The sequence below is a fragment of the Zingiber officinale genome, chromosome 1B (assembly GCF_018446385.1).
Source record: "Zingiber officinale cultivar Zhangliang chromosome 1B, Zo_v1.1, whole genome shotgun sequence".
In the NCBI taxonomy this organism is placed as follows: Eukaryota; Viridiplantae; Streptophyta; class Magnoliopsida; order Zingiberales; family Zingiberaceae; genus Zingiber; species Zingiber officinale.
In genome coordinates this window covers 2,469,953-2,481,256 of record NC_055986.1, presented here as the reverse complement: position 1 = coordinate 2,481,256, position 11,304 = coordinate 2,469,953, and the positions used below count along the sequence as shown (strand labels likewise).

General features: G+C 38.7%; 1 non-coding gene across 1 annotated transcript; it reads right to left on the bottom strand.

Moving 5' to 3' along the window:
• Nucleotides 1-7,318: 7,318 nt before the first annotated feature.
• LOC121994475 lies at nucleotides 7,319-7,424 on the bottom strand. The gene has a single exon (XR_006115742.1). It is a non-coding gene; the product is annotated as a small nucleolar RNA R71 (small nucleolar RNA).
• Nucleotides 7,425-11,304: the final 3,880 nt, after the last annotated feature.

The window sequence follows — 11,304 nt, the reverse complement described above, 5'->3', positions numbered from 1 at the left end:
ACTTTCACCTAGCTTCACTCACTAGGATTTCTCTTCTGCCTGGCTTCACTCACCAGGACTTTCTCTTCTGCCTGACTTCACTCACCAGGACTTTCTCTTCTGCCTAACTTCACTCGCTAGGACTTTCACCTAGCTTCACTCGCTAGGACTTTCCCCGTCAAGTATCCAGTCAACCTTGACTTACTTGACTCTTCTTCAATCACACTGATCAGTCCCTGATCAGAATCTCCCCACATGAAAAACTGCATTGTCCATGTGTCTACCTGCATTGTCAAACATCGAAACTATGACCAAGACTCAAGCTTGGTCAACTCAGTCAATCTTGACCTAAGGGATATTGCACCAACAATTTTCCCCTTTTTGATGTTTGACAATACCTTTAAGTTAGGACCACTTTGAGTTTAGCTAATCTCATAGCCTTAACTCACTTCATGCCAAAGTATGAATGTTGGTTCCCTTCATTCTTGCCCTATGATCACCCCCATAGGTAATGAAAGCCTAACTTAGACCACACATTCTCCCCCTATTGGCACACATCAAACCATGCCCCATTCTTGGGCACACATCAACAAATTCACTTGTTGAAAAAAACAAACTCTCCCCCTGAAGAGTTGCTCATCGTTATTCACAACTTCACTTGTTGTGATCAACACGATAATGAAGGTCTCATACCCTTCATTTTCCCTACATTCTCCTTCAATGTAGATAAATGCCCAACCTTGAGCATTTTTCATTCTTTCAATCACTTGAAAGACCACTTGAAATAAGGAAGATACCCACTCCCCATTTCAAGGTCAAATGCTCATTCATGAGCATTTTCGCTAAGGAAGGTTAACCACCTTCCAAGGTTTATGAAAAATAATTTTCATGTCTTTAAAGAGTCCCTCCCCGTAAAGACATGGTGGTAACTTCTGTCATTGCACCAACAATGACTTGGAATCCCTAAACCTTTAGGAAACCCAAATTTAGTAGTTTTGAGATTCAAATGTTCAAACTTTTAAACAAATCTCAACCTAAACTTCAATTTAGCCTTCCTTTAACCAATCCATCCTTGTTTTCAACATGAAAACACCCTTTTTATGTATACAAATTTATTTTGAGGGGTTAGGAATGGTTACATAGACTAAAATAGGTTCAAAATGCTGAAATCAGGCCTTCCCAACCAAAATCAGCAACTTGGATCGATTGAAGTTGGGTTTCAATCGATTCAACCTATTTGAATCGATCTACTGATCGATTTAGGATGTGTGGATCGATCGGCTGATCGATCCAGCGAGCTTCTGCTCGCGAGAATTGCCTTCTGAATCGATCCACTTATCGATCCAGGCACTCCAATCGATCCATGGATCGATTGAAGCTCTGATAGTTGCTGAAATTCCATTTCAGTCAACTTCAGAAACCCCTAGAAAATTCTACAAAAATCTAAAAATTGTGAAAATTTGTGTAGATATTATTTAGGGCATATACTATCATGGAAAAATAATTTTATAAGAAAATACTTCATATTTTCCAAGATTGACACAAACTAGAGAACTTGCAAAAGCTTTAGTGTTTTCTTCTAGTTTGTGCTCAACTATTCAATGATGATCACTATCAAAAGATAGGCTTCATCAAGGTTTTCCAAAAGCATTTTAAAATGTTTTTTTAAAACCAATATCCCACCATGTTCCTTGGGCTTAATGCACATGACTTGTACATTAGCTTTCCCAATGATGGGAAAACACATAACTATGTGTTTTGATGAACTTAAGACTCAAAAGAATGCACTAAATCAACATCTTGAGTTTTGTTCATCATCCTAACATCTCACTTGTATCTAATGTGCACTAAAACACATACAAGTCACCTTATAGTCCTTGTGAGATGTGAGATTTTGGTTTTGCCCTGTTCTAGGGATCATGCATATCTATCTAGGCATTTTAAAGATATTAGACATCCACCTAGGATGTCACTTGTTAATAAGTGTTGTTAAATGACATTTGTCCTTAATTACAAGGAAATAAACTTAATGCATGGTTATGTTATGGCATACATCAAAAGAAAATAATTTTTAAAAGAAAATATCCTATAACTACATGATGTATGAATGTCATGACATGGTATTTTTGGATTTTTCATAATAAGATATGAATGCAAAAATAAATATGATGTCATGGCATATAATGGGCAAACAATCATGTCAAAGTTTAGCATAAATAATAATATACCTAGATTACCTATCTAAGTATCTTTAACCACTAAGCTAACTCAAAATACCACTTGTTTTAACTTAAAACGTTAAACCTAGATTGCCCTAAATGCTTTAAAGAAATGCCAAAATCTACATTGACATTCCTATTTCTCTTGATTTGTTTATGCCACTTAAAATTAAGCATATCCTCAAATGTTGGCATATTTCATTTTTCCACAAGAGTAGCACTTTAAATTAAGGCTTAGCTTGCCTTTAATTTCCTAAGAACATACCAAAATCCCAACTTGGTAGTTCTTATGTTTTCTCAAATTGTGTCAATTTAAAATAAAATCAATACTTCTCCAATTTGGCACATTTTACTCTTTCAAAGAGTAAATCATAAATCCATTTCATTTTCAAAGGTTAATAATAACCTTGAAAATGCTCCTTGAGTGTCAATTTCTTCAAAGTTGGGTTAACTACCCTTCTTCTTAGAGTTGACACTCTCTAACCCATCTATGGGGTAGAGAAAATGCTCCTAGGAACCCAAAACCTATTGGTGTTCCTTGGATGCTCTAGGTATTCGCTAGGGATACCTTCCTTAGATACCTTCCTAGTGACCTTGTTTGGCTTCTTAGAAGTCTTGGTCACCATTTCTAGGTCAACCCTAGGGATTTCTTCCCTTGTGACATTCTTTGTGACTTTCTTTAACTTCTTAGAAGTCTTAGTCACATTAGTTGCAAAAATACTCTTAGGGATAGCCTCCCTAGTATTTTTGACTTTCCCACTAGACCTAGGGTTGGTTCCATAGCTATATGGAACCCTATGATAAGAAATTTCATCCTTCTTAGCCTTTGGTTTGTATCCCAAACCTTTATGGCCATTGGATGACTTTGATACTCCTAGCCCTAGATTTTTACCCTTAGACCCTTGTGTCTCTTTTTCGATTTTTCTAACGGTCCTTTCTAATTTATCAAGTCTTGACCTCAAGACTTGATTTTCCTTCCATAATCCCTCAACCATAGATTTTTCACTAAAATCATGATTTTTATTCTTCTTAGGCACATACCTAGAATCCTTTGGGTTCTTGCCTAAGTCCCTATCTATCTTTCTAAACCTAGATTGAGAGGTCTTAGCATGATAAGCTACATGATTTTTCTTAACCTTATCATGCCTCCTATTTTCATGGTAAATAGCATTGAGATGATATAAATTTGACCTAGCATGCTTTTTACCATTATGTAGAGGGGTAGGCTCAATAAATGTTACATTCTTCTTTACCTTGGAGGCTCCCCCTTGATTAGAGCTTTCTCCAAGAGCTTTGGCCACTTTCTTCCCCTTGGGACATTGGCTCTGATAATGTCCCTTTTGTTGGCACAAGAAGCACACAATGTGCTCCTTGCTTTTCTTTTTCGTGGGGATGGTCTCCTTGGGTTTCTCCTTGCCCTTAGGTGCCACTTGGTCCTTCTTCTTGGCCAGTTTAGGGCACTTGCTTTTGTAGTGCCCATGTTCCCTACATTCAAAGCATATAATATGATTTTTATTATTAATTAAAATTTTTATACCTTTTTGTGTAGGGATGACACTTTCTCCTTTTGATCCGGAGGTTGAAACTTCCTCTTGATCAGAACTTGATTCTCCTCCATTTGACTTTGCTTTACTCGTGGAGGTGGAAGCTTCTTCCTCTTCCTCTTCTCTTGACCCGGATGTAGAAGCTTCTCCTTCTTCTTGATCCGGCGTCACCAAGGATTGCTCCCCCTCAATCCTAGAGTTGGAGGCTTCATCATCTTGAACATGGAACAAGGAGTATGCTCCCTCCTTGTTACCTTCATTGCATTCCCTCGAAGATGAAGCTTCTTCTTGGACTTCTTCTTCGGAGGTTGAGCATCTCTCAACCTTAGAGTCCTCCTCTTGATCTTGCTCCAATGAGTCGCCCTCTTTGGATTCTTCATGATCTTGTACAGTGGAGGGGATCTCATGGATTGATGCCACCTTGCTCCATAGCTCCTTGGCATTTTCAAACTCTCCAATTTTCTCCAAAATGTTGCTAGGCAATATGTTGACCAAAAGCTTGGTCACTTTATCATTTGCCTCACATCTTTGGACTTGCTCCGGGCTCCATTTGCTTTTCTTTAGAACTTTTCCCTTTGAATTTCTTGGAGCCTTGAAGCCTTCCATTAGAGCAAACCATTGCTCTATCTCCACCATCAAGAAATTTTCGATCCTTGATCTCCAAAGATCGAAGCTTGTCATTGTGAATAGTGGAGGCACCCGTGTGTCAAATCCAAGTCCATCTTGGAATTGCATCTTGAAGTTGAGCTTCTTGAATTCTTTGACTTTGATGAATTTGCTCCAACTTCTTTACCCTCTAGCTTTGCTTGTTTTGTTTGCCCCTTCCGGCGATGATTCCGGTGAAGAGCAACCTGGCTCTGATACCACTTGATGGGACCGAAATGTAGCTAGAGGGGGGGGGTGAATAGCTCTTCGCGCTTCTCGTGTGCTTGACGTTGCTTGTTTCTTCAAAGATGTGCAGCGGAAATACAAAGAAACAAAATACACAACGCTAACAAAAGGATTTACTTGGTATCCACCTCACAAGAGGTGACTAATCCAAGGATCCACACACTCACACACCCTCTACTATGAAAACCCTCCTTTATGGTAACTACCAAAGGCGGAGAAGCCCTACAAGTTCACTCTACAAGAAGAAAGGGAAAGGATACACAAATACAAGCAAAAGCTTACAATAAACCCTAACCCTAGCTTTCTTCTTCAGCTGTAGATCCGCCTCTTGACTTGGAAAACCTCCAAGAACTGGCGATCTGAACTTTGTGGAAAAGTTGTGGAGTTGCTGTGAAGATCTGAGATGAAATCTAGAAGTTCTTCCGCAGCCATCGCACGCCTGCAGCTCAAATACGACGCAACGGTCGGATCCCGATCGATTCAAAAGCTTCCAATCGATCGGGGAGGCTTTGGATCGATCCACGGATCGATCCAGAGCGCCTCTGTGCTCTGGGAAAATGCCTGGATCGATCCAGCGCTTATCGCGCGAACCAGCAGCGTCCCAATCGATCGGCTGATCGATTGGGACCTCTGGATCTATCCACTGATCGATCCAGAGGCTTTCTGTTCGCTGGGAAAGGCCTGGATCGATCCATCTCCTGGATCGATCCATTGATCGATCCAGCTCTTGGTTTTTGCCCAAAACCAAGTCCCAAGTCTCTCACACCAACATTCGGTCAACCTTGACCTGTTGGTACATCATGCCTAGCATCTGGTCACTCCCTTGACCTGCCAGGACTCTCCACCAAGTGTCCGGTCAATTCCTTTGACCCACTTGGACTTTTCTCTTCGTGCTAAGTATCCGGTCACTCCTTTGACCTACTTGGACTTTCACCAGATGTCTGGTCAACCTTGACCCATCTGGATTTCCTCATGCCAAGTATCCAGTCAATCCTTTGACCTACTTGGACTTTCACCAGATGTCTGATCAACCTTGACCCATCTGGATTTTCCTTGCCTGGCTTCACTCACCAGGACTTCCCTTCTGCCTAGCTTCACTCACTAGGACTTTCACCTAGCTTCACTCACTAGGATTTCTCTTCTGCCTGGCTTCACTCACCAGGACTTTCTCTTCTGCCTGGCTTCACTCACCAGGACTTTCACCTAGCTTCACTCACTAGGATTTCTCTTCTGCCTGGCTTCACTCACCAGGACTTTCTCTTCTGCCTAGCTTCACTCGCTAGGACTTTCACCTAGCTTCACTCGCTAGGACTTTCCCCGTCAAGTATCCAGTCAACCTTGACTTACTTGACTCTTCTTCAATCACACTGATCAGTCCCTGATCAGAATCTCCCCACATGAACAATTGCATTGTCCATGTGTCTACCTGTATTGTCAAACATCGAAACTATGACCAAGACTCAAGCTTGGTCAACTCAGTCAATCTTGACCTAAGGGATATTGCACCAACAATAAGTTGTGGGCTTCTATGTTGATATCCGAGGAAGGCATAGTAATAGGTGCGCTTCTGTGTAAGGACAACGTAGGTTCACATCTATTTGATCATATTTAGATACATTTCTCAGTCATTAGCCGGTTATCTATTGCAAGAGACAACCGGCAACTTTCTACAAGTGTTTGGCAATTGAGGGATAAGAATTGGTGAACCATTTACATTCAAGAAATCTTACAAAGAAACCGAAACTCCTAGAATCTCCCTTTATCATAACCCAAAACACTAAACTCTTGTTTGTTGATCTTTAATATTAGATTTGTTTACCTTCACTTTGCATTTGAAACAATTGGATAGTTGTTTAGCTAATTCGCATTGAGACATTTCTAGTGCTTACTACAGTCCCTGTGGATACGATAATCTTTTATATTACTTGCGACATTTCCGTACACTTGCGGAGCGTAACAAGTTTTTGGCGCCGTTGCCGGGGAACTGCTCTATAACATTAGGAATTATCAATTGAGTTAGACTAAACATAACATTTGTTTTCCTTTCATATTGCATAGTTGTAACTAATCATTAGATTTCTGTTTTTACTTTCTTGTATAACTTTTACTTCTTGTTAATTCTTTTTGTACAAATTCAATTCTACATTTTTTATTCTTTTTTATTCTTTAGATTTCTTGACACTATCTTGTTCTTGTATGTCTTAAGATCTAACTTTGCAGGGGAATTCTTTCCTTTTGACCCTGAGATTGACAGAACTTTTCATAAAAGAAGAATTCTGCAAAGGCAAATTGAAGAACAGGAACATTTGAATATGGTGAATAGACCACTCAAGAATTATGCAGCACCTTATGCAAGAGGTTTTCGATCTAGTATTTCAAGACCTTCAGTGGAAGCTAATAACTTTGAGATCAAACCCGTAATTATATCTATGGTGCAGCAGAACCAATTTGGTGGAGGACCTCATGAAGACCCCAATCAACACTTAGAGGTCTTTTATGAAATATGTGGTACCATGAAAATGAATGGAGTTCCTTCAGAAGCAGTTAGATTATTATTATTTGGGTTTTCTTTAAGAGATAGGGTAAAGCAATGGCTGAATTCTTTGGCCCCTAATAGCATCACCACTTGGGAGCAGTGTGAGCAACAGTTTCTTGATAAATTCTATCCACCAAGCAAAACAGCTCATATGAGGAATTTAATTGCAAGCTTCAAGCAAACTGACTCAGAATCTCTTTTTGAAGCATGGGATAGATATAATAGTATGCTCAGACAATGCCCACATCATGGGTTGGAAAGATGGTTAGTGTTGCACACTTTTTATAATGGTATCAACTATCATACCAAAGTGTCCCTTGATTCAGCTGCTGGAGGGGCACTTATGAATAAAAGTTTAGATGAAGCTGAAGAAATTATTGACAGTGTAGCACAAAATCATCATCAATGGGCAAATGAAAGAAGTGGTGGCTATTCTTCTGTAAACCCAACAATTAAAGCATCAGGGAAGTTTGATGTAGATGCAGTCACTCTTTTATCTGCAAAATTGGACGCTCTTACAAAGAAATTTGAGAATATGGGGACTAGTGATAATATGGTCAATGCTATTAGTACATCTTGTGAAGTATGTGGGAGTTCAGAGCACTCAAATGACTCATGTCCATTGGGAGCTATCACTGCACAAATCAATCAACTGGAACAATGTGATGCAATCATGAGTTACAATCAAAGGCAGAACAACCCATACTCAAATACTTATAACCCTGGATGGAAGTGTTAGGATGTATACTAAAAGCCTAGCTTTTGATATAAACATTTAATCTTGAAATAAGAATCACATTGGTCAAATGTCTACATTTATAATAAATGTAGTTGTCCAATTAATTTATATTGTAGATAACATGGTGTGTGGTGTCACACACAGAAGATCATGTTATTGGTTCCTTATAAATTATAAACAGTAGCTCACGACCAAGATAGAAAGGAACAAACCATTGGAAGGTCGTAGTGTAATTATGTATTAGTTTATCTTAACTATATAATTACACTAGTACACTTAGAGTGTATTGAGTAGGACCATTAGAGGTCGTTTCTTTTATACTGACTTTATAAAGAAACAATGACCTCAGTTATTATGGAAGTGTGTGCTATTAATCCTAATATAATAACAAGCACATATATTTGATATTTATTTCTTTAATTTATCAATGGGTGAGATTTAGTTCGATGAATCAATAAGCCCGATAAGTTGGGAAATGATATCACTTATAGTGTGTGTTGTTGATTATAGAAGGAAACTGTGTCCTAGAGATACTAGGTTGATAATGTCCCCAAGATGAGCTCATAAAGATTGTCATGTTAAACTCTGCAGGTGGACTTAGTCCGACATGATGATAAGGTTGAATGGTACTATTCTTGGACTAAGATATTAATTAAATGAGTTGTCAGTAACTCACTTAATTAGTGGACATTCGATATCTTAAACATAGGGAGACTAACACACTCATAATAAGAAGGAGCCCAAAAATGTAATTTGGGATTGGTGCGGTAGTTCAAAGATAGTTCTCTAGTGGAATGAATTATCATTGATAAAATTAAGTTGTGTGTTCGAGGCGAACACGGGATGCTTAATTTTATCGGGAGACCAAAATCAATTCCTCCTCTCGGTCCCTATCGTAGCCTCTTATTTATAGAGTACTATACCCACCTATACCCACCTTCATACCCATGATAAAGGGGCCGACCAAGCTAGCTTATGGTTCAAGCTAGGGCCGGCCAAGCCTTGATTCATGGGTGGTCGGCCCTAGCTTGAACCCAAGCTAAGGTGGCCAGCCCCCATTAAATTAAAAGGAATTTTTATTTTTCTCATGTGAAAGATATAATTTATTGGAGAGAATTAAAATTAAAATATCTCTCTTGTAAAAGATCTACAAAAGAATTAAAGGAGAGAGATTAGATCACTTTCCTTATTTGGAGATTGGAGAGAGATTTTATTTTCTCTTTAAAAATTATTCACATGATGAGAAATTAAAATTATGGAAATTTCTTTTGATCAACCATGAAGAGATTATTTTGGAAAAATTTTATTTTAAAATTTTTCCGGAAGCAAATAAGGAAACTTTAATTTTTCTTGTGGAAAAATTTTTCCTTAATTGATCTCTTTTGATGTGGTCGGCCATTATGTTTTAATTGGGGAAATTTTATTTTTCTCAATTAAATCATGTCAAGGAAATTAAGGAAATTTTATTGTAATTAAATTTCCTAATTTGCCAAGGCCAAGGAATATAAAAGAAGGGGTAAGGGTGCCTTCATGAGGTGAACCTCTTATTATTTCTCTTCTCTTTTCCTTGGTGATTGTGGCTGGCCAACATCCTTTCCCTCTCTTCCTCTTGTGGTGGCCGAATCCTTCATCTCCCTTGGAGTTCTTGTGGTGGCCGGATACTACTTGGAGAGGAAGAAGAAGAAGGAGAGAAAGCTTTGATCCCTTGGAGCATGGTGGTGGTGGCCGGCCAACCTCTCTTCCCCTCTTCCTCTTTGTGGTGGCCGAACCTTTCTCTTGGCTTGGAGCTCTTGTGGTGGCCGGATACTACTTGGAGAAGAAGAAGAAGAAGGAGAGAAAGCTAGTATCTCTTGGAGCTTGGTTGGTGTTTTAATCTTCATCCTTGGTGAAGCTTCCTTGTTGTGGCCGAACCTAGCTAGGAGGAGAAGAAGGTGGTTGGTGGTTTCTCGTCTCGGAAGATCGTTGCCCACACAACGTTCGAGGTTAGAAGAGGAATACGATAGAAGATCAAGAGGTCTTTCTAGAAGGTATAACTAGTAGTTTTTCCTTTTCCGCATCATACTAGTTATTTATGGAAATAATACCAAATACAATAGGCTTACGATTTTAGTATTTCGAATTTATTTTCGATGTAGTGTTCTTAAGTTTTTTTTCCCCTTGTGTTTTGATTGTTCTTTTCGGTTAACCTAAAGTTATTTTAGGAAATTAAATATTAGCTTTCCATAAAAGGTTTTGTCTAGTCGGTGGTGGTTGCTCCCATATCCAAGAAGGCCATGTGCCTCGCCACGTCAGTACTGGAAACCAATTATGGAAATTAATATTTAATCGAATTAATAACTTAGGTGATTTGGATCAAACGTGTTAAGTTCTGCAGGAGATCCAAGTCTAAACCTAAATGAATAAATAGATTAAGTTTTGGATCAAACGTGTTAAGTTCCGCAGGCGATCCAAAATTTAATTTAAAAGAACACATGGTAGCTAGGAATAGCTTCAGACCTTTGTACAAAATTTTTGTACAATGGAACCTCTAGGTTTTCCGAGTAGCAACCAACAATTGGTATCAGAGCTAGGGTTTGCCTCTATGTATTTGGTATTTAGGATAATTATGCACATGTCATACATAATTTAGGCAATATAATAGTAGGATGTGCTAACTCTTTGGTTGCAGGCTCCAACTATTATGGCTTTTAGTTATTATGTGTGTGATTGGACCCTTGGACATGTCAAGGGCATTTATTTGTGTGTGCATGATTGTATTATAAAATACAGCAGGAGCTGTATTTAGTTTTATTAGGATTTTATTTTTTGATCTAGTTACATGTACATTCCTTTTATGGAATATAGGATCAATGGATGTAAATTTTATTTTATGTTCGATCTAGTTTACATGTACATTCCTCCGAGGAATATAGGATCGAAAAATGTAAAATTCTATTTATGTCGCGGATCGAATCTTGCAAGGCGTGGAACCTTTTGAGGACCAGAGGCGCAGCGGAATAAGGAGTAAGATGGATGTGACAACTAGACCCGGTGGCGGTGGCCAAAGATGGCAGCAATTAGGCTTGGCAACACACGGAGGACAGCAATAGATAAAAGCCATAATAGTTAAAAATTAGTTTTTCTATTTATTGCTTTTTATGTTGTGTTGTGTGTGCTTGTTAGTATGTATGTTAGGTAGACTAGCATAGGCAAAATTCCTCACTTTAAATAACTAAGTGGGAGAGGGATTTATTTTAAATAAATTCCACGGTCTCCATTACTGGTTTATAAGTGATGCAACAAGCTTGCGCGTTGGCTCTGAGTGCCTTCCTCCATAACGGATGAGCTTGTTTGTGGATCACTAGATTAAACTTCCATTTTGGATGACTATAGGAAGTTAATTAAGAGCGTGTGATC